This window comes from Heptranchias perlo, chromosome 25 (genome assembly GCF_035084215.1).
Source record: "Heptranchias perlo isolate sHepPer1 chromosome 25, sHepPer1.hap1, whole genome shotgun sequence".
Taxonomy (NCBI): domain Eukaryota; kingdom Metazoa; phylum Chordata; class Chondrichthyes; order Hexanchiformes; family Hexanchidae; genus Heptranchias; species Heptranchias perlo.
In genome coordinates this window covers 32,163,703-32,191,455 of record NC_090349.1, presented here as the reverse complement: position 1 = coordinate 32,191,455, position 27,753 = coordinate 32,163,703, and the positions used below count along the sequence as shown (strand labels likewise).

The 27,753-nt window shown below is 40.7% G+C and overlaps 1 protein-coding gene and 1 long non-coding RNA gene across 4 annotated transcripts in view; one reads left to right on the top strand and one right to left on the bottom strand.

Annotated features, from left to right (window-relative positions):
• Positions 1–27,753, top strand: part of ttc28 (tetratricopeptide repeat domain 28) — a 626,907-nt gene that overhangs the window by 334,778 nt on the left and 264,376 nt on the right. The gene's annotated exons all lie outside the window — the stretch shown is intronic.
• Positions 16–26,478, bottom strand: LOC137342394 (uncharacterized). The gene is made up of 3 exons (XR_010967249.1): positions 26,399–26,478; positions 10,337–10,453; positions 16–278 (listed from the first exon to the last, which is right to left on the bottom strand). It is a non-coding gene; the product is annotated as an uncharacterized lncRNA (long non-coding RNA).

Here is a 27,753-nt window from a genome sequence, read left to right as displayed (position 1 = left end):
TATTATGCATATGTGTTGTATCCCAGCATAGTCAAACCTGGGTTGAAATCAGTGATTCATCACATGAATTCCTGTTGTCAGCTATGCGATCAAGTGGCGGTGCCATCAGAAGGTAGCCACTTCCCTTAAGTGAGGAAAGGAAAAACAGGAAGATGTGTCATTCTGGCCTGTATTTACTGATTATCGTCCAATTGGCACAGAGTGGCACTGGCAGAGCACAGGTCGTAAGGCTCCCAACCACTCTCTCGGCTGATGAATAGTGTGTAATGCAGGAAGACCTTAAGACAAAGAAAGAAAAGAATTTTATGTGGCACTTTACCAAGGCTCTCAGAAATATCCCAAATCCCTTTATGTACAATAAATCATTTTGAAGTTACTGTTGTGTGGGTAAATGCAGTAGCATTTTTGTGTACACTCAGATACCATGAACAACAATGAAATGAATGACCGGTTATTCTGTTGTTGGTATTGTTGGTTCAGGGAGGAGTATTGATCAGGACCGCTGGAGAACTTCCTGCCGTGGGATCTTTGAGTCCCCTGAACCAATGGAACAGGCTGACAGAGCCTTGGTTTAATCACCGTAGCATCCAACTCTCTCATCTGGACTCAGTTAGAGTGAGAATCTGTGCCAGGAATGAAGCCTTGCAAAATCAGCCCTATCGTGTTTGAAGTTTTTTTTGTTTCTTATAATTCTTTAACAGGAATTGAGTTTACTGGTTGTTTGCTGTTTGAGTGTATTTACATTACAACTTTAGCATACATTCTTCACTGGTACTAAACTGGCAGTGTAAATCAAGTCTGGCAGGGCTTGACTTGGCTCCGAAGCAGTATAGAGTAGGACACCCTGGACATTATGGGATACCTACCTGACTTTGATTTAAATGTTTAACAGCAGGGATTTTCCTCTCCAGGCTCTGTAAATATTTAAATTTCTAGCTTTTGGGAGACAGTTCTGCACTTGCGGTGATAGACCTGTTGCAGAATCTACATTCTCTTGCTACAAAAATTGGTTTTGAGATGCCGCAGAATTCTGGGAATCCTGATCGTTATGTACTGCTGTAAACAAATGAATATCAGCTCCTCCATCACTAGCACAGCTTGACTTGCTCATATGTCTGCACCTCTTTGGACATACAGTGTTCCCAATTTACAGTGTGCACATACAGAAGCTGATACTGAGGCACACACAAGCTGGACACTCCCAGATATGAGTGAACTGTTCTCTTCTATCCTGTGTGCACTGTCTGTGTGCAGGAGCTGAGACTGAGACACATGTCTGTATAGTTTTAGAAATGATGTGGAGATGCCGGTGATGGACTGGGGTTGACAATTGTAAACAATTTTACAACACCAAGTTATAGTCCAGCAATTTTATTTTAAATTCACAAGCTTTCGGAGGCTTCCCCCTTCGTCAGGTGAACGATGTGAAATGGTTCACCTGACGAAGGGGGAAGCCTCCGAAAGCTTGTGAATTTAAAATAAAATTGCTGGACTATAACTTGGTGTTGTAAAATTGTTTACAATAGTTTTAGAAAGGAATGAATTTTTCCTTTTTACCTGGTGTATACTGCATGTATGCAAGAATTCATACAGCCGTACAGGAGCCATAGATTAAAATACTCAAGCAAATGTATTTATCGACTGTGTACACAGTTGGTATGTACATGCATTTACAATGTCAGGGGATGAAGAGAAAGGAAACATCTGCACATGAAAGTAAACAAATTGACTCCTCCTGTCTTTCAGTCACAGCAAAATAAATTGTTTACTACCCTGGAGGGAACTTCAGCCCTCATGTAATGGAATGTTAACTTTCCATTTAGATTCACATCATTAACAAGCGATGTACATCTGTGCAGGTTACAATTGAATGAAAACATTAGTGTAACTAATATGGTATGAAGGAGATATTTATAGAGACATAACACCTGTTTTAAATTACTCTAAGCTACATCCATTCGTCATGTAATCCAAGTTTTTATCTTCACACCACATTGCAGAGGTCCCATTGCATATTTTTCAAAATTCCCTGTGTTTAAGTGAAACTTGGACACAGTTTCAAGTGCGCGTGTTGCATTTGGTCACTCAGTGAACCGTTCCAGTGTTTGGATAGTCAATCTTCTTATCGCCTCTTGCTTTTACATCCCTGCACCTACTCTCTACTTCTGTACCATTGCACATCTCCTTTCTCCCTTTGCTTCACCGTCGGTGGCAATCCATTCAGCTGCTACACTTCTGCCCTCTAGAATTCTCCCCCCAAGTCCCTCTGCCACCTCTCTCCCTGCTTTCAGAAGCCTACTGAAGCCCCTCCTCTTTAATGGTGCCTTCTGTTTCCCATCCTAGCCTTTCCATTTCTATCCTCTTTCCCTATGCAAGATGTTCACCTTATCCCTTTCCTTCTTGGAAGTCCATCTTGGCTCAGTGGTAGCACTTTCACATCTGAACGTGAAGATTGTGGGTTTAAGCCCCACTCCAGAGACACGTAATCTAGGCTGACACTTCAGCGCAGTACTGATGAAGTGCGGCACTGTCGGAGATGCCGTCTTTCAGATGAGACCTTAAACCGAGGCCCCGTCTGCTCTCTCAGGTGTACCCAAAAGATCACACAGCACTATTTGGAGAAGAACAGTGTTCGGTCCAACATTTATCCCTCAACTAACACCAAAAACATCTGGTCATTTATTTCATTGCTGTTTGTGGGAGCTTGCTATGCGCAAATTGGCCTTACCACAGAGACTACACTTCAAGAGTACTTCATTGTCTGCAAAGCACTTTGGGACGTCCTGAGGTCATGCAAGGTGCTATATAATTGCAAGTCTTTATTTCTTTCTCTTATTGTGAAGTGGTCTGGGATATTATCCTACATGAGAGGAATGCTGTATATGACACACCTTTATGTACTCTAAGTGTAATAATTGTTTTGTTTCAAACCAGAACTGATATGATTTTAGATTTTGACAACCGAAATCAAAGATTCTGATGCCCTAATCCATACCTGTAATGATTATTGGTTGATTAGGAGTTCAGTGTCTTGTATAATATGTTCATGTCATGCTGAAAGCACCAGTTTGTTAATCAAGACTTGTTTTAAGCTAACACATACTATATTGTATGTTAGTTACCCAGATAATATACTGAAAGAGTCCATAAGATTGATGTTTCCGTTATATTACTGAGATATTGTTATGAGCCTCCATTAGAATGGGAAAGAAAGATCTTGGATTTATGTACAGAGTTTTATCACAGGATGCCCCAAAGCGCTTTACAATTAATGGATTTCTTTTTTTTAAATGAAGTCACTGTTATTAGCTAGCAAACATGGCAGCTAAATTCTGCACAACAAGGTCTCACAAACAGCAAATGAATAAATGACCAGATAACCTGTTTTATGATAATCTGTTTTATTTTGATAATATTCGTGAGGGAGGAATGTTGATTAGGACACTGGAAGAACTCCCTCCTCCTGTTTAAATAGTGCCATATGATCTTTTACTTCCAACTAAGCAGGCAGATGGTGCCTCAGTGTAACGTATCATCAGAAAGATAGCATCTCCACGGATGCCCAGTGTATGTTCTATTGATTGGTGTGTAATTAGATTTATTTGTCTGTAATGTGCCTTGGATGAATTAACAGAACTTTAATTTATAGTCAGCATCAACAGACTACTGCATGTAATGTTCAGCAATTCTCCCCCAACAGTGTTGTCACTGCATAAAGTTACTCATTGTATCTGCAGTATCTGGTAATGTATCTATAGTATAAATCTGCTTATATCCAGTCTGTCTGTCTAGAGCCTGTGCTGTGTCTTTCTGATTTGGTGCTTTCTGTTTTCATGCTGTCTTTGAGTTTCTGATGTCTTAATGTGGAAAAAAGGTAATTTCACAGTTGAAACTTCCTATGATAAAGAAAGCATTCTAGCATCACGGAGTGTGACGCTGCTGTTGCTGTTGCCTCTGGAGATTTCTAGACGTGTAGTGCAATGAGATTTGTTGGACAGCCAAGGTCTGTGAAGAGGGATCTGTTAGAATTGGGAATAATGAAAATGGTCCTGCCAGCAAACATTAAGATTGTTGACAGGTATGAACTTTTTACAAGATAATTTGTCATCTCCCGTGTGGCATTCTTTCTTTTTTCCTTGTGCTCATAAAGGTGAAGGATTGTGGTGGTGGAGACTTGTGACTTGATGCACGGTGACAGCAACAAGAATTCCTGGGTTAGGTATCGCACGTCACAGTAGTAATGTTTCCTTGCATTGCCTCAACTTTAACACTAATCTTACAGAAAACAAAGTTCCCCTTTGCTGTCATTACCAGTCACTGCTCTTGGATATGGTTCTTTTTTCAATTTGATTTTCAGAGTTTATATGGTTGGGGTAGCAACATAATTAATTTTGCAACAAGCAGATTGCATTGCCATAGGAAAAAGGAAGTGTCAGCTTGGCTTAGTTGAAGGAAAATAAAAAAAAATATACTCATACACATGCTGAGTGCAGCAAAGCACAGGAGGGCAATGATGAACACAGATACAAAATTGCATAATGTTGCAATCTATTCTAGTGGCACTGGTGAGTTTGTTACACAATCTTACACTCCCCAATCCCGTGGTTTCTGTTGACTCTTCCGTTGCTCATCTGTCTTATGGGAGGGATTGATAGGAAGACTGCACTTTGGAAGGAGAGAACACTATATGAATCAGTTTATGCCTATCTGACATTTTTGGCAATAATACAAGGATGGTGTACAAATGTGCGCATGCTGGGAAACATGTAACATTTGTTTGGACTTCCAACTTTGTATCTTTTGGTGCATTTGGATGGGTAGAAAAAGTACGATCAAAGACAGGAAAATGGAAATTGGGAATGGCAACAAAGCTTCAAGCCTGATTTTTGAACAAAGAATCCCATTAAATAAATGAAGCTTCCAAGTACTGCTGGTATGAGGTTACCCTTGGTGTGGAAGTCTAAAGCTGCCTGAATTGGTCATTTTCAGGTTACTAAAGTTTCAAGCAGTTTAACTTTGAGGTAGCCAATCCCTCGAAAAATGTTGGTATGCGTCACAAAGGCATAAATTGTCTCCCATGTTTTAATGTGGAATTTAATGTCATATTGCTTTGTGAACTGACCCGAGAACCACTCCAGGGCTCTGGGACCCAGAAGTCCTACTATCAGGAAAGAATAAAAAGTTGTAGTCTGTTAATTACAATATAGCTGTCCCAGGATACACAGGGACGTTCCCATTGGTGATGTTACTGAAAAGCTCTAAAGGAGATGTAAATATGACTTGAGTCTGCAGGTAGATAGATCTTTTTTTGAAAAAAAAATCTATCAAAGTTCCTCAGACTAATACAAATAATACTCTAACCTTTCCAACCCATTTAATGTTCCTTTATATTTCTAGAGATGAAGATAGAAACAACTTAGATGCCTGCATGAAGTCCTGGTTAATGTGTAGATGTTGCTGTTTCTGAAATGTGTTGGTCTAGCTTGCATAAACTGCTATGCTCTTCAGTCAGTATGAAGATCAATAATGTGGATAGCTGAGTGATGTGTGGGGCTGTATTTCTGGTTGAGTGATACCTTAATCTGTATTTGAGCTAGGAAGACCTAACTCGATGTAGTTGACGCTGGTTATAATTTAGAATTTGTCACTTAATCAATTCTTAGGATCATCGACCTTCTCCTCCTTGATTATTGGCGCCGACTACTTATTGATTAGCCAGCGTGAAGTCATTTTTTCCTTATTTCTGATCTGTAATGGTTACTGGTGCCGATTTCTGATATCTAACATATTTCAAGATTTTCTGAATCACTGTGATCTGATACCTTTTGTGGAGCTTTGGGCACTTTAGTGTTTACTATTTGTAACCATTTTGAGGATAAAATCACAATTTTACTCTTAATAGAAAATAGTTGGCACGAAAAAATGTATCTAAATTTAAAGCCCTATCAGTGCACAATTAGGCGGATGCTCACAACTTGAGTTTCTCTACATTAAAATAAGATGTCCGAGTTTTGTTCTTACTAGAAATTTTGTAGGGGAACTACTTTTAGTTCTTGGGATGTTTCCTTTTAGTGTCCTATCTGTACTTAATTTGCTTTGCAGTAATTCCCTGAATTAAAGCAAGTAGCCTGTGTTGCTAATTATTGACTTCAGTGAGTAGCGACCTGTCCTTTGTTTATGTGTGCGCCATGGAATTTTAGCACACCACAGACCAAGATGAATTTAGACAGAACTGAGATCTAATATTGCTGTGCTATAGAGAAACTAAAGCAAAAAAGCAAAGTGGTGATCTCTTCATTGAGTTTGTTGATATGGATGTGCAAAATGACCTTTTCTAGTTCATTAATCTTGATGTTTCCATTTTTAGATTATGTGTTTTTTTATTTAAATAAAATGATTGTATTTCTAATTGCTGGGTCTAATTCTCATGTCTCTCAAAACCATGGTTCTCACTCAGAACCCTAACATTTCCTATAATGTGTAGCTGAGTAATTTCTTTTTAATCGATGGCAGTAAGTTTGGGAGTTGGTAGTGTTGTTTGTAGCTTGTACTTGTTTATACAGTACTGCAAGAGAATATGACTCCTTTGCTATAGTAAATACTGTACTGGAGGCTGGAATCTAACACTGTCAAATACATGCTGTCTGCCTGTAATAAATTTTACAGTAGTTTAAAATAGTTCAGTCAAATATGATGACAGTTCTATTGCAGCATTCAACTACCTTATTTATTTTAGGTCTATAAAATAATAACTTTGCAGGATACTGTTTAAACATACAGTAGGTTCTTTGGCAAGGTGCTGGAATATGTTAGAAGATACATTAAATGGAATCATCTTGAACTTAATCCTAGGCTGGTCAACAAGAAAGGATACTGTCTGCATAGACCATAATAATAATTTATGAGCCCTCACGTATGAACGTTCCTTCATTCTTGCCAGTTTCATTTGTAAAGATTGTCTGATGCAATTTATTCACACAAAGTTGTACATGAAAAGGACCATTATTAGCAAGTGCTGGCAATGAGTACTGTACCTCAAAGAATATAAAGTTGATTGAGTTTAGGTCTCAGACACAGCTTCCTGCTATATGTTTACTGTTATTTTAAATTTAAAAAAATGGTCCCAGGAGATTTTGACACAAAAAAATTACCAAAAAGGATGTGCCCAGATCAAGTTCATGACAATTCTGGTTAGTGTATTGTTGACCATCATGTCAAAAGTTGACATTAATCTGGCAGCTTCAATTTTGATACAGTAGTATTCCGTGTGAAAAGAATGGAAATGTAACATCAAACAGTTGATTTTTTTCTCTCTATGCTTTTTAGCTTTAAATACAGGACATCTATTTATCACTGTTTAGGTTCCAGCTGCTGGGAAGAGCACGACTGTGCCACACACATGTTTGTACAAATGCCATTCTCTGGCTGGTTCAGTTGAAGTGAAATGAGCCATATCCTGAAATTCCTCTTTTAATGAAAAATGAGAGTATGCTTTTTTCCCCATAATTCATAGAATGAGTATAGCACAGAAGGAAGTCATTCAGCTCATCGTGTCTGTGCCAGCTCTTTGGAAGAGCTATCCAATTAGTCCCATACCTCTGCTCTTTCTCCATAGCCCTGCAAATTTTTCACCTTCAAGTATTTATCCAATTCCCTTTTGAAAATTACTATTAAATCTGCTTCCATCACCCTTTCAGGCAGTGCATTCCAGATCATAACAACTCGCTGTGTAAAAAATGTTTTCCTCATGTTGCTTCTGGCTCTTAAATCTGTATCCTCTGGTTACTGACCCTTCTGTCACTGGAAACAGTTTCTCCCTATTTACTATATCAAAAACATTTCATGATTTTGAACACCTCTATCAAATCTCTTCTTAATCTTCTCTGCTCTAAGGAGAACAACCCCAGCTTCTCCAGTCTTTCCACGTAACTGAAGTCCCTCATCCCTGGTTCCATTGTAGTAAATCTCTTCTGCACGCTCTCTAAGGCCTTGACATCTTTTCTAAAGTGTGGTGCCCAGAATTGGCCGCAATAATCCAGCTGGGGCCTAACCAGTATTTTATAAAGGTTGAGCATAACTTCCTTGCTTTTGTGCTCTTTGCCTCTATTTGTAAAGTCAAAGATCCCATATGACTTTTTAACAGCCTTCTCAACTTGCCCTGCTATCTTCAAAGATTTGTGTACCTACACCCCCAGAACTCTCTGTACCTTTAAAATTGTACCATTTAGCTTATATTGCCTCCCCTCATTCTTTCTAGCAAAATGTATCACTTCACACTTCTCTGCGTTAAATCTCATCTGCCATGTGTCTGCCCATTAATGAATTAATTAAATTATTCTCTCAGAAATCACATATTTTAAAGCTGCATGTTCCCATTATATTTTAATAGATCTGTTAACTACGGAGAAAAACATACATTTACCCATTTTTTGACATCAAGTTTTGGGCCCATATTAAGTTTTCCTTTTTTCCCTGTCCCTGAACACATTGAACCCTTCCCCACCCCTCCCCCCCCAAGATGGAGGACTTGGCTTCACTTCCCTGCGAGAACTTAGAAAACTGTTTTTATCTCGGGATGTGGGGGACAGTGGCAAGGCTGCATTTATTGCCCCTACCTATTTGCCTAAAAGGGTGGTGGCCTTTTTCTTGACTATCTGCAGCCCTTGTGGTAATGTTGCTAAATAGCAATTGTGCAATTGAGCGGCTTGCTAGGGTATTAAGCTTCAACCATGTAGTTACATGTAAACAAGACTGGACGGAAGTGGTAGGTTTACATTAGTGAACCATTTTGGTTTTTAGGACAATCGGCAATTTTCACGGTAGCATTAATTAATTTTCACAACTTCCCATGGTAGAACTTGAACTTGCACGCTCTGTGTTGCTAGCGCAGTAGCCTGACCACTGGCATATCTAAGGCCCCTCACCCCCACTGTGCCCCACTGTAACTACCCTATCGAATCTTTTTGACATTTTAAACACCTCGATCGAATCACCCCTCAATCTTCTACACTCAAGGGAATGCAAGCCATGTTTATGCAACCTGCCCTCATAATTTAACTCTCAAGGCCAGTTTTTATTTCCAGATTTAAAAAAAACTGAATTCAAATTCTCAAACTGCCATGGTGGGATTTGAACTTGCATTTTCTGGATTATAAGTCCAGCTCTCTGGGTTACTAATCCAATAACATAACCACTATACTATTGTACTCTGTATTGTAATATATTAATAGGCACTGTCTCTCCAAATTTACTTTCCTATCATATATAAAACATTTTATATGTATCTAAATCAGAAAGCATTTTTTTTATTTTGCTGTGGCCCAGGCACATATATCTATATACATATATCTCTAATAAAGTGGTGTCAGTTGATGAGGGCCTGAGGAAGAGGGTTTAAAATTCTGATTTCACTTCCTGAGTTACATGAAGATATGAAGTTAGATTTTACTGGCCCTGCCCTCCCCCTCCCCTATGTCAAGTGTTCTCCTCCTTTGGCTGAAATCTAAAACCTCCCACCTCCACTGTGCCCAGCACAATAATCCCATTCCCAACCTCTGACCATCTTCTACCTTCTGCAATATATTAAGATCTGAGAGCAATAAATTAATATAGAAATGTAATATTTTCTGTCTACATGATATCTATTATATGAACGGTGATTGCATACTTTAGATTTGGAGTAGTTTAGCAGATCTCCTTATTAGGCTGGTGACAGTGGAATAGTGAGATTGTACCATAGGTGTCATGATTGTGATGTGACAGCAGGTGAAATGGGTAGTCTGCATGAACCTCATTAAGTTTCTTGCTGAGACCAGCTGCCTTCTCTCCCACTGGGAAATGCAAAGCTTACCAGTCTCAAACCCATTAGGCTAGTCTGCTATAGGGAAACCTTTTTCAGGAGCAGTAGTGGTTAGAATGAGAAACATAGAGTGTGTGGATACTGTTAAAACGCTGCTGCAACTTCAGATTCCAAGTTCTCTAGCTGTAGCATAGTAAAAATGAGTTGACCTAGGGCCTCTGTGTTGTTGAATTTGGGGCAGAACTCAAATATGAATTGCTATTTTTTTTTTGACAACTGGAATTTATTTGTGGCCCTGGATTGTGAATTTACATTATACAACATTTGTGACCTGTAAGCCTGTCATATCTCTCTGGTGTTGCAGTTCTGATAATTCTGACATCATGCTATCTGTGAATCATTCTTATCACACCAGATAAAGAATGAGACTGCGTCCTTCCCTGGCTGTGATCACCTTTGGGATGACCATGGCACAGATGGTGGCAGAACTATCCTGCATAAATTGTCAGCTTCCCACGGGCAAGACTTGGAATGTACCTTTGAACATTCTATGTTTCCCATTCCAAACACGACTGCTTTGGATAGAAGTACTCCTTAGGGAGAGGAAGGTTCTTCTGGCAACAGTTCAGCATCCTTCGGTGTTTCTGCGTTCACCTACATTTCAGATGCAATCAACAGAGTTTAATTATTTACTGTCAGGTGCAATATTGTACTGATTAACAACTTATATTACCATTACAAGGATTAATAAAAAAGCCACTAATGACCTTGCCCAACTTGTTTGCTCTCTAACTGAGGCATTGTTTACTTGGATTTAGCATTTACTAATTCCCCTGGTCACTTGAAAGCATTCATCAGGGAACAATGTCTATCACTTGGTCTGCATTCAAGTGCCCTTTTGTTGATACCTTGAAAGGAAAACCAAGCACAAAATTTGCCTATGCGACGGGGCTAATTGGAAGAACTTTTAGCAGAAAGTCACTGCCTCAGATTGCCATCCTATCCACCAGACAAAATATCCCTTCTTTGTATGGGCTGAGACTGAGCAGCTAATATTTAATTTTGGTAAGTGCCACGTCCTATCCAAACAGTTATGTATTGGCAGTAGCTAAAAGCCCTGGCTTAATAAAAGATGTGCTGCAATTCTGGGACAAAAGTGAAATAATTCGTTACATGGGAAACATCAAGCAATTAATAGGAGAGGTAAGCATAGCTCTGTGCTTCTGGTATGAAAAGATCTCATTGGCTTACAGTGGTATAAAACTAATATTGGCTTCAAACTGCACCATTCTCAAATGTATGTGCTAAGTATGGAGTCTCTATATATAGAATATACAATGATCATGCAATCCTCTGTCCATTATATTCCAACTATGCAATGCTTTGTTTAATTTTGTCTGATATACAGTGACCATGTAATCCACTCATATAATGACTTTTCCAGCAATGTAATCACGTGATAAACCAGAAAACTTTTGTTATAACTATTATTGTACCCCTAACCCAGTCATGTGATGCAATTATTGCCATTCTGAAAGGCATGCATCACCATCAAGAACCAAAAATGAGATATATTAAGCAGAAGATGATACTTCTTTATTCTATGTGGAGGACCAAAGCTTCTTGTTAGATTATAAATAATATTAGTTCCTAATTTCAATACTTGCTTAAATGTCCAGATTTCTAGTTGGGCAGAGATGGTCTTATCAGGAACAGTTATGAAAGTGGAGAATGTTAGCAGCAATGAATGGAACATGATATATTTTCGGTTGCCAGTGATGATGTTAAATGCTCTCAGGTCAGATATGTCAAGTTTGATGCAAGATAAATCTCCTTTTCACTAGCTCTCAACCGTAACCTCAGAACAACGACCCCACCCACCCCCTCCCTCCCCCTCCCTCCCCCCGCACCTGTGTGAATTTTTTTATTTATCCATATAGGTGCCATCTCTGAAACAAAGTCATTAGTGTCAAATTGCAGACAGCTTTTTGCTTTGTATTTGCATTCAATTGGAACCCCATTGAGATTGCCTCAGACTTGTCTTGCTTAGCCATCATAGAGCTGACAGGAGGAGAGAGGAAACTTTCATTCTGTTAGTCTGTGCAGGATCTGAACCCAAAGTCTAACGAGTGAAAAGAAATCATATTCTGAGTGTGTGCAGTACATTGGAGCTCCAAAGCACTATGCAATGGAATGGGATCATACGAGCTTACTTTACCTAGAATTACATAATGTGGAGATGCCGGTGATGGACTGGGGTTGACAATTGTAAACAATTTTACAACACCAAGTTATAGTCCAGCAATTTTATTTTAAATTCACAAGCTTTCGGAGGCTTCCCCCTTTGTCAGGTTTCACATCGTTCACCTGACAAAGGGGGAAGCCTCCGAAAGCTTGTGAATTTAAAATAAAATTGCTGGACTATAACTTGGTGTTGTAAAATTGTTTAGAATTACATAGAATGTACAGCACAGAAACAGGCCATTAGGCCCAACATATCCAATCCTGCACAGAGTGAGTTACGAACCGAAGCCATTTCCTTGAGGGGTGGTGCAGAACAAAGGTCAGATTTTTTACTGCAGGAAATGAGGGAAAAATTTGGAGGGAAAGACTTTGTGCTTCTTTTACACTGTACCATTGTGTTTCTCCTGGGAAACTAGGCTTTTAAAATATTATACATATAACCACGTATACACTTAAGAAGCAGAGTAGTCATTGGTAAGTGGATTCAATAATACTGTTACGAGAGTTCAAATGTTTGCGATTTCTGCATCATTTTAGACATTTATGACGAGAGGAGGCTGAAAAGCTGGTCTTTGCAAAATGTCATTATTCATTACTGTAATTGACAGCGCACATGACATTCTGTGCTGCGTAGCACAGGATGCATTAGCCACTTTTCTGATTATTCAATATATTTTAGCTCTCCTTGAAAGCTGGGAGTGGGGCGAGAGAAGATTCTACTGTATTACTGTAATTGGCAGTGTGTATGACACATGTACTTGTATGGAAAAGGATACATTAGTCGCACTCCTAAAACCTTTGAGTGTTTCCTGAACAGTTTTGAGTGTGGGGAGGACATAATCAGTCAAACTGCTCAGGAAATATTATACTTTATACAGTGGAATCTAGGTAAACATGCAAAAAGACAAAGCACAGAATTCTCATGTACTATTTCTGTTCCAATTGTACAGAAGTTCTGATCCCGATATTGGCATCAATTTACATTATGCATCAGGATTCAGCCGGAGAACATCATCACTGACTCACTTAATAAATATTGTCTGAGGTGTGCATCGTAATCCCCAAGGCAAAGAGCACTCTAGTATCTTTGCCTTTATTCAAATAACACAGTTGCTTAAAAGAAGGACCTTATGGGGAAAGAAGTGTGTGACCTTGTCATACTGTAACACAGTGCAGAAATAGTCTTAACACTTCAATTTACTGATCTCTCCTGGGTTTTCAGTAAAGCATTTAACTTTGCATGAAATGGATTCAACTCCTTTTCCCAGTAAAGTATCTTCTTGCTAAAAAAAAGAATGAATCGTGCCTGTTGAAAACTCAAGTATAGTCGGTGCTTTGTTACAAGGTGACTTCAGAGAGCTGCATACCCATATGCAAATAATTAAACTAGTATACTCCTCCCCCCCACCCTGATCATGTCTAAAACCTCAGCTGTTTTCACACAATGTAGCGAGTGTGGCATGAATTATCTTCTCTCCCACCCACCCCCCGCTCCATTTTGTCTTGTTGGCAAGTGATTGCTGAAGATTGTTCTGTACTTATAGCGAAAGTGGATCTGCCTGGGAGCTACTTTGATTGACCAAAAGGCAATTATTGCATTCAGGGATAGTTGAGTGATAGCCAGCTAACTGAAGTGCACTGCGTGATTTCAGATTTGAGAGGCATGTATCAAATAATTGTAAGAAAGGTCACTAATGACAGACTGATTATAGCAGTTGCAGCATTCCTTTTCCTGCAACTTACCAGCAAGCATTTATTGGAATTTAGAGCAACAGACCCACATCTTTTATTGCACCTCCTGTTTCCTTCCATGTTTTCTCTTCACCTTCCACTTTTCTCCCTGAGGAACTGCTTTTCTATTTGGTTTATTAGGTCATCTGTATCAGAGTTATGCTGGAGATGCATTTACAACAAGCACATTCATTTGTCAAACTTGACTCTATTGGTTAGAAGGACCTTGAAAAAATATACTGACAATGGGCAAACCAGGTTTCCCAGGTACTATTGCATGCTTCAGCACCCTTTGTTCAGCAAGTGATGATTTATTCTGCATTTGCACTTATTTGTATAGTGGCAGAGTTCCAGATGATGACACTGTCCAGGAGAAGTGGTGCGTGAAGCTTCACTGCTGATATTCTGTCCAGACTTTTACAGAATGTTGACATGTAGCTGCAGCAGTTCTTGTGCTCCTGTCACAAACATGGAGGTTTGGCTTATTCACTAGCAACTCTGTTGGCTTGGAACAACCTCGCCTGAGGTCAGCATCATACTGTACTGCTCTGTTAGTGGCTAATGGTGGGAAATGGGCTTACACTGGGAGACCACACCATAAGATGGGAGACAATTCTGTCATGATGAGGTGTTCTGTTTAGTGATCCTAGCCAGGAATGGTTGAAACTCATTCTAGACTGGGGCAGAAAGTTTTCTGTAAGTAGCAGGCCTAGAACTTGAAAACTAATGATATCTGTTGGTGCTTTCACATTAATAGTGTGACGTTGACAGCGGGTGAGTATTAATGGCATATTATCATATGAAGGAAGCAAACCCGAATTCGCCTAACAGTGCTTTTGAAGCAAGAGCGGAGATCATACGTGTGGAAAGCACAGGCCTCATTTTAAAAAGAACCAGTGGCACAAACCTGCAATAAAAAGGGAAAAATGGAGCTCAGTGATCACAAATCCTTGCTTGAGCACTGCTTTCCAGAGCACTGGCAATAATATGAAACTGCCTTATTCTGGGAAGTGCTTTTGCCTCACCTGTGATTCTACATTGCCTCCACCTCTGAGTTGCTGTAATAAGGTCATCTTATTGGTTTGAAGTTATTTAAACTAATTGCAGTATGGTTTGCTGACAATGGTGCTTTGCACTAACTGCATAAATCTTTGCTTAGATGATTTTGCATGCTTGCACAAGAGACCTCAAAATTGTCTCGTCATCTTAACAAAAGAACACAATAGTATTTTGTTCTACTGTATTTGCCCCAATTTTCAGCCATCCTCTACAGCTGCACTTATCAAGAGTGCTTGTTCCCTCTAGACATTAGTGCTTGAGAACGCTCCTGCATTACTTGCCCTCCTTTTGTCCTCTTTTCCTCTGGGGCACCAGCTGCACTCTGTTTAGCAATCCTCCTCTTCCTCCCCACAAGGAATCTTGTGATGTAAAGGGAATTACTGCTGCACCAGGCTGCCCTATTATTCATTTTCACCTTTTTAATAGATTTCATTCTGAGGCAGTTGGTTTTGGTATGATATTTGCAGCTTCAAACTTTTCTTTCATTTCTAGGTTTTGTTTTTTTTACTTTTTTTTTTGGAAAGGCACTACGTTGTGTTGATCCAATATGAACTCCTTTGTACATGTGTTCATTATTAATAAAATATTCTAAAGGTACCTATGTTGTCACTGAATATTTTTAATATGTTATTTCCTTATGAGGCATTTCCTTCTTTATTTTCCTCTCCTTGTAGATTTTCTTCATACTACAGAAAACCTGCTTTTGAGAGCGCAGGCTAGCCAGATTGCTTAGAGCCTGCTGCACAATTCAATGTGGAAACTCAGCAGTGTGTCTAGCAAGACACTTCACCACATTTATACACAAAGGAGTGTACACCCTGAAATGCTATGACACAATTGTGCCTGAAACTACCAGTTTAATCTTTCAGATGAAAAAAAAACACATGGAAAAGAGCTTTCACCATAGCAGATAGAAACTCTGCTGTATAGTCTAATATGGGGCTCTGTAGTGGATGTTTTGGAGCAGGTTGTTTCTGGTTCCAAGAACAAATTTTGGCCTGTGTTGCACCTTATTGCACCAAATTGCCTCATTATGGGGAGAGAAAGGATAATTGGGAAATGATTGTTTGCTTAAGAAACTGAGTATAATTAGAGTGGAAGGGAGGGTGTTTGGTCCATTAAAATTCTATATGATGGCAGTGAATGAGCTTGATGAATTGGAACTGCATACAGTAGGAATGAATAGATTGTGGTTTGTAATAGTGGAATATTTATACTCTATTTATCTGGAGTTGGCTGTTGACAAGAAATGAGCATTAGTGCTGCAGAGCCTTTAGCCATCACTCCCCTTATACTTTGGAATTCTCGACTTAAATCCATCATCCTTGGTACATCATTTTGCAATTTTAAAAGCCTCTCAAACCTATTTATTTCACCGTGCTTCTGTCACCTCTCCAAGTTTTCTCCCAACTGTTGCCTGGCATCCGATTCCTCCTTGTGAAGTGCCTTGGAACATTTGCTTTGTTAAATGCAGCAAATTATTGCGGCTTCAAAATCTGAATCCATATAAAGGTGTGGCACGGTGAGTTGAGGATATTTGCTGTGGATGCTGAGTTCTGAATCAGAATCACAAGTCTAATGTTTACATTTACCCGATTTGTTCCCGATTTAATTCTGGCATCCGTACATATCTAGTAATAAGTCACATTTTTATTTTGTTTTGTCTGTTGTAATGTATTGTATATTATAAGATTATTTGGATTATTAAAATGCTTTTAAAATGATTATACCAGTCAAATAAATCCCATCAAAACCTGCCTGTGCAGACTTTGTAATTTCTATTGTTAGCCCGTCACCATTAATAAAAAATGAATACTTAAGCAAAAAAAAACTTTAAAAGCTTTATTGACCAGAGTACACCATCTGTATGAAAAGCATATATAATTCATTCATGACTTAATCGCTACTAAATGATTGGCCTTTTACACTTGGGCAGTGGGTCTCATAATTAGATCATTTGATTGTACTCTGATGTCCTGTATTTAATGAAAGCGCTGCAAAAAGCTTTTAGATGGAATTGGTTTGTTGTATGACCCTGATGGTGGTAATGCAGTGAGTGAAATCTTGCCATGCTGGATTAACTTTGTGCCGATCAGTTTATAGACATGTTTTCTATTCGTTCCTTCTCTCCTTCCCTTCCACTCCCGTTTATTAAAATGTATTTTTTCCCTGTCTCTGGTAAATTGTGGATCTCATTTCTGTGGAAGTCCTGACCTCCTTTATTTGGATTGAAACTTGCAGAAAATGTAAAACAAAATCTGTGGGGCCTGTATCGGAAATTTAAACAGCACAGCATCTCTTTTATACCAATACACGTATCTTTGATATTTATTTGTTCAGTCTTCCAATACTAAACAGTCCATTTGGAGACTTGAGCACACGTTAAGTTAAGACTTAAAATCTGGAACACAGTGCAAGTAATGTACCATGATTTTTTTTCATACTATCCCTTCTTTGGTACTATCAATCCTATAAATGACTTTCCTTAGCTTTATGCAGGGTGATTAGTTTTTTCACAGTCCTTTAGTACTAGCATTAGAATAGAGATTTGGCAAGTTATGTATTATTTTAGTGTGATTTACATATTCTTTTTGCTGCTGCCACTTTCCTTGCAGTATGTGGCATTCTTCTATGAATGCACATACAGACCTTCTGAGAGAGAAGACTCAGTCAGTTTGCCTCCCCGATACTCAATGCATTTGATTTAAGAAAGAAAGAACTTGCATTTTAATAGCATTTTATCAAGTCCGCAGGATGTCCCAAAGCGCATAACAAGTAATGAAGTATTTTTTAAGTGTAGTCACATGTAATGTAGAAGAATCATGGCAGCTAATTCAGTTCTTTTACATGCACCTGAGAAGGCAGACGGGGTCTCGGTTTAATGTTGCATCCGAAAGATATTACCTCTGACAGTGCAGCACTCCCTCAGTGCCACACTGAAATATCAGCCTGGATTATATGTTCAAGTCCTGGAGTGGGGCTTGAACCCACAACCTTTTGACTCAAGAAGCAAGAATGTTAATGCTGAGCCAAAGCTGTTACTTTGGCTGACAATTGATGTTAGACTTGTCTCAGTGGTAGCACTCTTGCCTGTGAGTCAGAATGTTGTACATTCAAGTACTGAGGAAGTGCTGCATTATCGGAGGTGCCATCTTTTGGATGAGACGTTAAACAGAGATGTCTGCCCTGTTAATTGTATCCATGTGATTTATATCATTTTAGTGTTAATTGTGTTCAGGTGGTGCATATCAATTGGGAACTCTCGTATCCATTTATAAGAGAGCTGATCTACGGTGTGGTGTGAGTAATGTGGATCTCTGTGAATAAAGGCTTGGAAGCAACTAAAGCTCAGGCTCTAGTATTCTATCCTTCACCACCTGGCTATCCAATTTATAACAGGCCCTCTCGGATGGATGTAAATGATCCCATGGCATGATTTGAAAAAGAGCAGAGGAGTTCTCCCGTTGTCCTGGCCAATATTTATCCTTCAACCAGCACCATCAGAAACAGATTATTTGAGCATTTACCTCATTGCTGTTTAAGGGACCTTGTTGTATGCAAATTTTGCTGCTGCATTATCCTACATTACATAAGAACATAAGAAATAGAAGCAGGAGTAGGCCACATGGCTCCTCGAGCCTGCTCCGCAATTCAATCAGATCATGGCTGATCTTTGACTTCAACTCCATTTTGCTGCCCGATCCCCATATTCCTTGATTCCCCTATAATCCAGAAATCTGTCTATCTTGGCATTGAATATAATCAACAACTCAACATCAACAGCCCTCTGGGGTAGAGAATTCCAAAGATTCACAACTGTTTGAGTGAAGAAATTCCTCCTCATCTCAGTCTTAAATGGCTGACCCCTTTTCCTGTGACTATGCCCCCCTAGTTCTAGATTCTCCAGCCATGGGAAACAACCTCAACCTCAACAGTGATGACACTTCAAAAATACTTCATTGGTTGTGAAGTGTTTTGGGACGTCCTGAGAATGTGAAAGGTGCTATATAAGTTCAAGTTCTTTTAATTACTTCTTAAGAGTAGTCACAGTTTTTATGTAGGCAAATGTGGCAGCCAATTTATGTATAACAAAGTCCAACAAACAGCAGTTGAGATGAATTACCAGTCAATTTATTTTTGCTGGTGTTGATAGAAGGAAAAATTTAAACTCCTTGCTTCTCTTTGAATACTGCCATAAGATCTTTTACATCCACTTGAACCACTGGAACAGATATTTGGGGGCCTTGGTTTAATACTTCATCTGAAAGAAGGCACACTCCATCAATGGAGAACTCTCTCTGTTCAGCACTGAAGTGTCAGCCTAAATTATGTGTTGAATGGGGACTTAAAACTGCAACCTTCTGATTCAGAGGCGAGAGTGCCAGCATCTGAGCCAACCTGGTAATTAAGACCCAGAATAGCCAAATTCCCAATGAGACTGGTGGGATTGAAACTGTTTGCCATGGGTTTGACTCCAGTGTCAGCTTACCTTCCTTTGTGCTCTCTCTCGAGTGTGATATCAACAGCAATGTTTTTAACACTGTGAGACCGTAGAAGGAGCAATGTTATTTCAACACATCATTCTCATCACTGCATTTATTCTCCATATGGCGAGGATTGCAAATAGGCTGTCTGTGAAATGTATTTTTAAAAAAAGTATCAATTTTTTATGCAGCATTTGTTTTTTTTCAGATGTTTTTGTATTTTGTGACTATTAAATATTAACCACTCACTATTTGAGCAATAGTACAATTAACCAGATCAAAAATGCAGTAAGCCCTTCCTTTTCAGATATGGTGGGCTTATTACATGGACATGATATTGCAATTTATACTGAATTTACTTTTTATGTAACTTATTTTTCCCTGTTTTCCTGTCTTCATTTCTCTAATCTAGATCTAGCCACTTTATATGGTGGACATGCAGGTGACCTGCTCCCATGTTGTTGTTGCTTTCAACCTAAGCTGCAGGATAGCAGCATGGGGGTGGGGGGGGGGGCCGTGGGCAGAGTGATAGTTCATTTGTTTTTTTCCCCCATAGGGAGTCACCAAACCCTCCACTCTACATAACAGAGATCAGTGTGGCCAATCATTGATGCTGGTGCACAATTTACCATTCTGTGACACAGAATTCTTTCAAAATTGTGAACTACCATGTAACTCAACGCTCCACTGATCACAATTCCACATTATAATTATACATCCCAATTATTGTATTGACACCCCAGAGTAATTAAAATTATAGACACCTTTGTCTGTGGCTGTGTATTCTCTAGCTATACTGTAATTTTGGAAAGGGGAGCATTCTAGCCTGTGTCTATAGCAAGTACTGTAGTAAGGAAAAGCATACTGGGCTACCTTGCAATTCAGTGTTTGTGCATTTGTATTTCTGTTTTCTCTGAATGTTTTTCAGATCCACTGCAGAAATACTGTATCAGTTCAGAATGCTGACCGTCAATGAGATGTAAAGTTATCACTTAACATTTGAATCCTGTTTTCTAATTGGTGGCTGACCCAGGTTATGAAGATTGGCCCTGTACAGATTACAAGCAGCCATTTTATTAAGTATTGCATTGTTTCTTATAAGTATTTTTCCAAAAATAATGGTGACTTTCTCAGTGGGAAAAACCCCAAGGAAATTCCTGACATAGCTGTTTTTGCATGTTGGTCATCTGACAACAGGATCAGGAAACAAAATGGAAGAGACTCCATTCTGGAAAAATTTGTTATTTATATTAATTCATCCAGAGTATTCCATGGCTCAGTGGCTAAATGCATGATGCAGTGTAGTATTGAGCTATACAGACAAAGAAGATTCTAGGGTTGATACTTGGTCTATGACAAGTTATCTAATCCCAGCTATTGTGATGATAGAGACCCTGCAACTGACCTCAGTGGGTCTGCCTTAGGCAAGGACAAACGCAGCCAGGTCCTGTCCTGATTGCTGTCTAGTTATCTCTCCTGGAAAGTTTACGTGTGTGGTCACTGAATAAGGAAAAGATTTGGGCCCCAGTGATCAAATAGCCTCTTGACAAACACAGTTTAAACTCATGTATATATATGAGCATGAGTCCAAGCCTTCGGAGAGGAGAGCAGAAAGAAAAAAAAACCTTTTCAGATTGAGTTTGGTATAGTACGCAGTGCTTTTTGTAAGTTGCACTATTATCAGAAGCACCTTTTACAAAAAATATAATTTAAAAATATCCTTAGTGGCGTTTCTAATAAATCATAGAAAGTTATGGCACAGAAGGAGGCCATTTGGCCCATCGTGTCTGTGCCCACCAAAAAAGAGCTATCCAGCTTAATCCCACTTTCCAGCACTTGGTCCGTAGCCCTGTAGGTTACGGCACTTCAAGTGTACATCCAAATACTTTTTAAATGAGTTGAGGGTTTCTACCTCTACCACCCTTTCAGGCAGTGAGTTGCAGACCCCCACCACCCTCTGGGTGAAAAAATTTCTCCTCAGCTCCCCTCTAATCCTTCTACCAATTACTATAAATCTATGCCCCCGGTCACTGACCCCTCTGCTGAGGGAAATGGGTCCTCCCTATCCACTCTATCTAGTCCCGTCATAATTTTATATACCTCAATTACATTTCACCTCATCCTTCTTTGTTCCAAAGAAAACAACCCCAGCCTATACAATCTTTTCTCATAGCTAAAATTCTCAAACCTTGGCAACATCCTTGTAAATCTCCTCTTTACCCTCTCTAGTGCAATCATATCTTTCCTGTAATGTGGTGACCAGAACTGTAGGCAGTACTCAAGCTGTGGCCTAACCAATGATTTATATAGTTCTAGCATAACTTCCCTGCTCTTATATTCTATGCCTCGGCTAATAAAGGAAAGAATCCTGTATGCCTTTTTAACCACCTTATCTATCTGTCCTGCTACCTTCACGGATCTGTGGACATGCACACCAAGGTCCCTTGGTTCCTCTACACTTCTCAGTATCCTCCCATTTATTGCGTACACCCTTGCCTTGTTTGCTCTCCCCAAATGCATTACCTCACACTTCTCCGGATTAAATTCCATTTGTCACTTTTCTGTCCACCTGACTAGTCCATTGATGTCTTCCTGCAGTCTACAGCTTTCCTCCTCACTATCAACCAAGCGGCCAATTTTTGTATCGTCTGCAAACTTCTTGATCAAGCTTCCCACATTCAAGTCCAAATCATTAATATATACCACAAAAAGCAAGGGACCTAGTACTGAGCCTTGCAGGACCCCACTGGAAACAGCCTTCCAGTAGCAAAAATACCTGTCAACCAATACCCTCTGCTTCCTGCCGCTGAGCCAATTTTGGATTTAACCAGCCACGTTCCCTTGGATCCCATGGGCTTTTAATTTTTTGACCAATCTGCCATATGGGAACTTGTCAAAAGCCTTACTAAAATCCATGTAGACTACATCAAACATGTTACCCTCATCATCTCTCCTTGTTACCTGCTTAAAAAATTAAATCAAGTTAGTCAGACACGACCTTCCCGTAACAAATCCATGCTGACTGTCCTCGATTAACCTGTGCCTTTCTAAATGACAATTTATGCTGCCCCTCAGAATCGATTCCAATAATTTGCCCACCACCGAGGTTAGACTGAAAAAAAATTGAGAACAACACGAATGTTTTTCATATATCATCATGTTTTGTGAATTATGTGTAAATTCAATCTCGAGTTTAAGAAGAAAAGATCTAATTACTCTGCCTCAGAAAGTCGTTCAGGAATTGATTGTTTACTCTTTTATAAAAGGCAATGATGATTATTCATCATTGCAGTTCTTTAATAGTACAGATTTGTGTGAAGTCTAATTAACATTAAATAATGTTTTCTGCCACCAAATCCTGTGTGGTTCAGTGCCAGCACATATAGTTCCTTCATTTTAATAAATGGTTTATAATAAACTCCATTAACAATAGGTTCATAATCAAGATTACCCAATAAAGAAGGGAATTAAATATTCATGAACATGAATTTTCAGTGTCACATCAGGTTTTGTTTATATCATTCTCTTCATGGCTGGTTTACTTATAAGGACCCTGAAAGCTATAATGAGAAACGTTGTTGAGTATTAATTACAGCCATATTCCATTTAATTAGAAACTGTTCCAAAAAATGTCATTAATGTGCTTGAATATTGGTTTAGCTATATTCAAGTGATTTGGCTGGAGATAAGTGGATTTTCATATTTAAAGATCTTGTGAATTTGTGAGGGCTAGCAAGGGATGGCATGAAAGAAAAAAAAATCGACTCAGTTCTGTGGTGGAACTAAAAATAGACTGGATATGATGGTCTCAGCAGTAAGAGTGGCTGAGTCTTCAGTATATTTAATGAGTCTCTGGGTACTGTGCTGTCAAATAATTTACTGTTTATAGTAAGCATGTTTCAGCATTTTAGTGCCTTTTGAAGTTTATTATCTATAGTATTCTGTGAGGGGAAGAGGAGTTTGTCTTTGTACCTGTGTTTCTTTGTGTGTCTTTGTCCCTATACGCCTTTGTACGTGTGCACCTTTTGTATGTACTTGTGTTCCTCTACATATCATGATGTTGTCTCTGGCTAAGAGGGCAGGTATCAGTGTCTCTAGAGTCTCAGGTGCAGAGCAGGATAGTTTTGTCTGCTCGTGTCAATAATATCATGGGGGGAAAATATTTAACATGCTTTATACCCAGCTCCAGGGATCAAAAGCACCTAGAGGAAAAAGTACCAGAAGTTTGCTTAAGTGATTCAGGCAGTAGGTTTTTCAGTAATTCAGAGAACGGTATAAAGCAATAAGGGCTTCTCGTGCTGGATTGACATTAAGGCAGCAGGCTGGGTTGCTTACTCAGTTGCACGGGGAATTTTATGCTGTATGCAATAACTCAAAGTAGATTGTCCGCATCTTTTACTGGATCGAGAGCACAAATTCTATCCACGTGAAGAATTAAATATTATAAATAAAGGGGAGAAAACTGGAGTGTTATGACATATGTAGGTTGTTCCATTCAGAATGCATTACCAGACAAGAGTGTTAATTGTACTGATTCCTGTGTGTTAAATTGAGAAATAAACTACAGTAATGATCAGTAGTACTGATCTGATCCTGGTCCATTGAACTTTGATCACACGCTGTGACATTGCTAAGTCACAGATAGTACAAGAGAACACATGACTTAGTTGCCTGTTGGCGTTCACAATTATTCTAGAGTAGAAGATTCCAAACTTGTTTTATGGGGCTCGATTTTCGCGTCGGGTTACCTGCGGGTTTCCAGCGGGGGGGGCCCCCAAAAATCCCGATATCCGGTCACATGACCGGATTGCGCCGAAATCCCGCCCACTTCCGGGTACCGCGCTGACGTGCGGGGCTGCGCGCGCAAGCCCCGCTGGTGGGAATCCCGCAGGCAATTAAAGCCAGCGGGGTTCCACTTGAGAGTACTTACCTTGCTTGTTGAGGTCAGTTAATGAGCTGAAGCAGCTGTCAAAAGAGGAAGTGTGGTATTTTGGGTTCAAGGCAGTGAGTTTCCCACTCTGGGGGAAACAGTCTCTCTCCAACCAGGCGTGTTGCAGCCAGCAGCCTGTGGCAGGTGCCAAGGTGCACTCCACGGGGGAGAGCCCTCACCCACGCAGGAGGCCACCGCGTCACATAGGGCAACCCCTGCCCTCCACCACCCCCCGCCAAGCCAGAGGACAGACCGACACGAAACCGCAGCCCTAGTGCAAGGAACCACCCACCTACCCTGCACAACCCCTCAGACCAACACCTGCCAGATGGGTGGTGCGTGGACACCCTCGGAGGACGAACAGCATGACCAGCCCCAGCAGCCTCGCAGTCCACGCCGTCCGCCGCAGAGACGTGGAGCCCCCCAACACGGTGTTGTTGCACGCCCACCTGCACAGCAGGAGGGAGGGCTACCGCAGGGAGAGACGCATCGCAGAGGGCACTACCCTCACCGCAGGGTCCACAGACCGAGGCGCAGCTCCCCGGACCTCTCCGAGCAGCAGTGCACAGGGAGGCGCAGATTCGCTCGACATGTAGTCGTGGAGATCTGCAGGCTCTTTCATGCCGAGCTGCTCCTGGCTGGCCCCAGCACCAACTGCTTACCTGTCGCTGTCAAAGTCACCACTGCCCTCCACAACTTCTCCTCCGCATCCTTCCAGGGTGCAGCCGGCTACACCACCGATGTCTCTCAGTCGTCTGCGCGGAAGAGCCCTGCAAATACACCTGCACCTACTCTGCAGTAACACGATGGGTGGCATCAGTGGTGGGTCCTCATAGTGATACCCAGGAGCGGGCATTATTGGACACAACGGACAGGATTCGCGGAGACATGGCAGTGGTGGTGTCAATATAATGTGTGCTGTTTGTTGCTCTGAAATTCAATATAGGTAACACCCAGGACAAACCCTCAGACACCCTTGTGCACCCCCTTCATGCTCACGACACGTTTGCCTTACGCTGCCTACTGCACATATGTGATGCATGCCCTGTGGCTGCAGCACAGGTGGTGGCAGGTTGAGTGAGGCTGGCCGTGAGGGAGATGCACGAGAGGTTGAGTATGGGATGGAGCAATGAGATTGTATGAGGATTGGGTCGCGTGTTAGTGGCAGGATGAGTACTGGCGAGGTGAGTAGGTGGAGGTAAGATGAGGATGGGGTTTGAGTGGGTATGAAGGGTGATGTGACAGAGTAGTGTTGGCGGTGCCGAAGGAGATGTGGGGTGGGGGCAGTGTTGTGGCAGACGGAGTGTAGGGGAAAGACTTCGTGTTCTCACTGTGGCTGACCTACTGCGGTCATTGCAGCGCCTCCTGCACTGTATGCAGGTGGGCGATATGTTGGTGGCGCAGGTGACCCCCTCTGCCACCTCGAGCCAGGCCTTCTTGGTGGCAGAGGCAGGCCGCTTCCTCCCGCCCGCCGGGTGGAAGATCTGTGTCCTCCCCCTCCTCCTCACCCCATCTGATGATACCTGGGGTGAGGCATCATTAAACTGGGAGCAGCCTTCCCCCTGGGCTGCTCCATGCTGCAATTTGTCCCATTGGTTGCAGCATCTGTCAGTGGAGGACTGCCCCTTTAACTAGAGAGCCTCCAGCTGACAGATCGTACTGCGCATGCGCAGCCCGCCCGACGCGCAGACCAGCAGCGTGGACCCCGGAGGAGCAGGTAATTGATTCCTATTAGTGTGTTGTCTGCTACGATCGCGCGGGCAACCCACTAATTTCGCAGAGCGTGTTGACCACGCTCCCGGAGGACCACCCGCTGGGAACCCGCAGGCCTGCTAAATTCGAGCCCATGGAATCTGATTCATGTCCAACTGAATTCAATAAGTTGAGGTGGGTCTGATGCAGTTTTCACTCACCCCACTTTGGAACAGTTAATAAAAATTTTAAAAACATATTAGAGACAACTCCAGGATTCTTAGTCTCTTACTCTAGACGGTTATAGCAGCAACATAACACCTCACATGACAGGTCGCATTAACTGTGCTAACAAAGTGAAATGTTCAAACTCTAAATACTTCATAATTATCAAATTGTGATTTGTATTGAACTAATTGTGTTATTTTTAAAGGACTGACAATAATGTATATGCCATACCTTGTATAATAAGGAACCCCCAGGTTCGGCATAAAGGGGGGAAATCCTTTCCTCTGACCTTCAAATTGACTTGTTGTCTTGGCAGTTGTGATACAAATAGAATTAGCTGCATGTTGTATGGTAATTAATGGTAGACTTTATGCCACACTATAAATGCTTTTATGATGATAGTCAGTCAGGGCACCTTGTTTTTTCTGTACTTAATGGCCTGGAAATTGTGCTAAGCGGCGAACAAATGTCGCCTGCCGCTTGTTAGTTATTAACTCACCCACAAACTGCAGGTTTCTGGGCACCAACATGCTTCAGTGCACCGCAAAAAGTTCAGCGGTCATTCCCGGGCTTCTGTGAGCTGTGAGAGCAAGGGAAGGATCGCTGTCTCCCCTCAACCAATCAGCTTGAAGCATCCTGGACAAGCTGCATAGTCAGAACCAGGAAGTAAAGCATCCTTTACAAGCCGTGCAGGCTAAGAACCAGGAAGTGTCAGAAAGATTAGTAAATTCACTATAACATCAGTTAGAGAAAGCAAAATAAAGAGAGGGTAAGATTAAAAGACAGACAAAAGAGACAGAATGTTTAAAAAAAAATTAAATTCAATTTTTAAAAAAAATGTCCAACAACAATTAATATCAGGGGGAATGCGACTCCACATTTTTAGAAGTTAATTTTCAGTGCCAGAGAGGTTGTTTGGCAGTCATTAAAATTTATAATGCCGTTAAAAGTTAGTTTAGACCTGATAAAACTCAGCCTTCCTTTTTTTCTGGAGAGATTAGTTAGTTTCCAGCTGTTCTGTGCAGCAAATTCGCACTGGTCTATTCATTCATCTGGCAAGCTGTCCTCCCTACGCAGCTTTCAAATGAGCAGGGCAAATGGTAGAGCAATTTCCAGATTATTGCATTTGACTGCGCACGTGCAATTGCTCTTCCATTCGCTCTGAAATAACAGTGAACCCTGTTGGCCGTGCCGTTATTTCATGAGCAATTTCCGGGCCGATTTCAATTATGATAAAAGCTCCAATCTCCATAAGGGAGAATTCAATGGGGGTCACTCAAGACTGTTACTAGTGTTACCTGAATTAAAGAGTATCCTTCAGTCATGTGTGCATTCGAACAAAATTAATCGGATGGGGCTTGAATGTGAGCAATAATCTAAGCCCCCCTCCCCACCCCAACCCCTGCTCCATTGTGTCTGCCATTGATCAGTAACTAACAGCTGACTCCACATTTCAGACAGATGAGTAAAACTTCCAAGAGATCTCTTTACTTCAGCCTATCTATGGGATTGTTTTAGGTTTTGAAAAATGTCATCGTGTCCTGTAGGCAGTTTGCATAGAGTTACTGTATTCTGTAGGCAGTTTG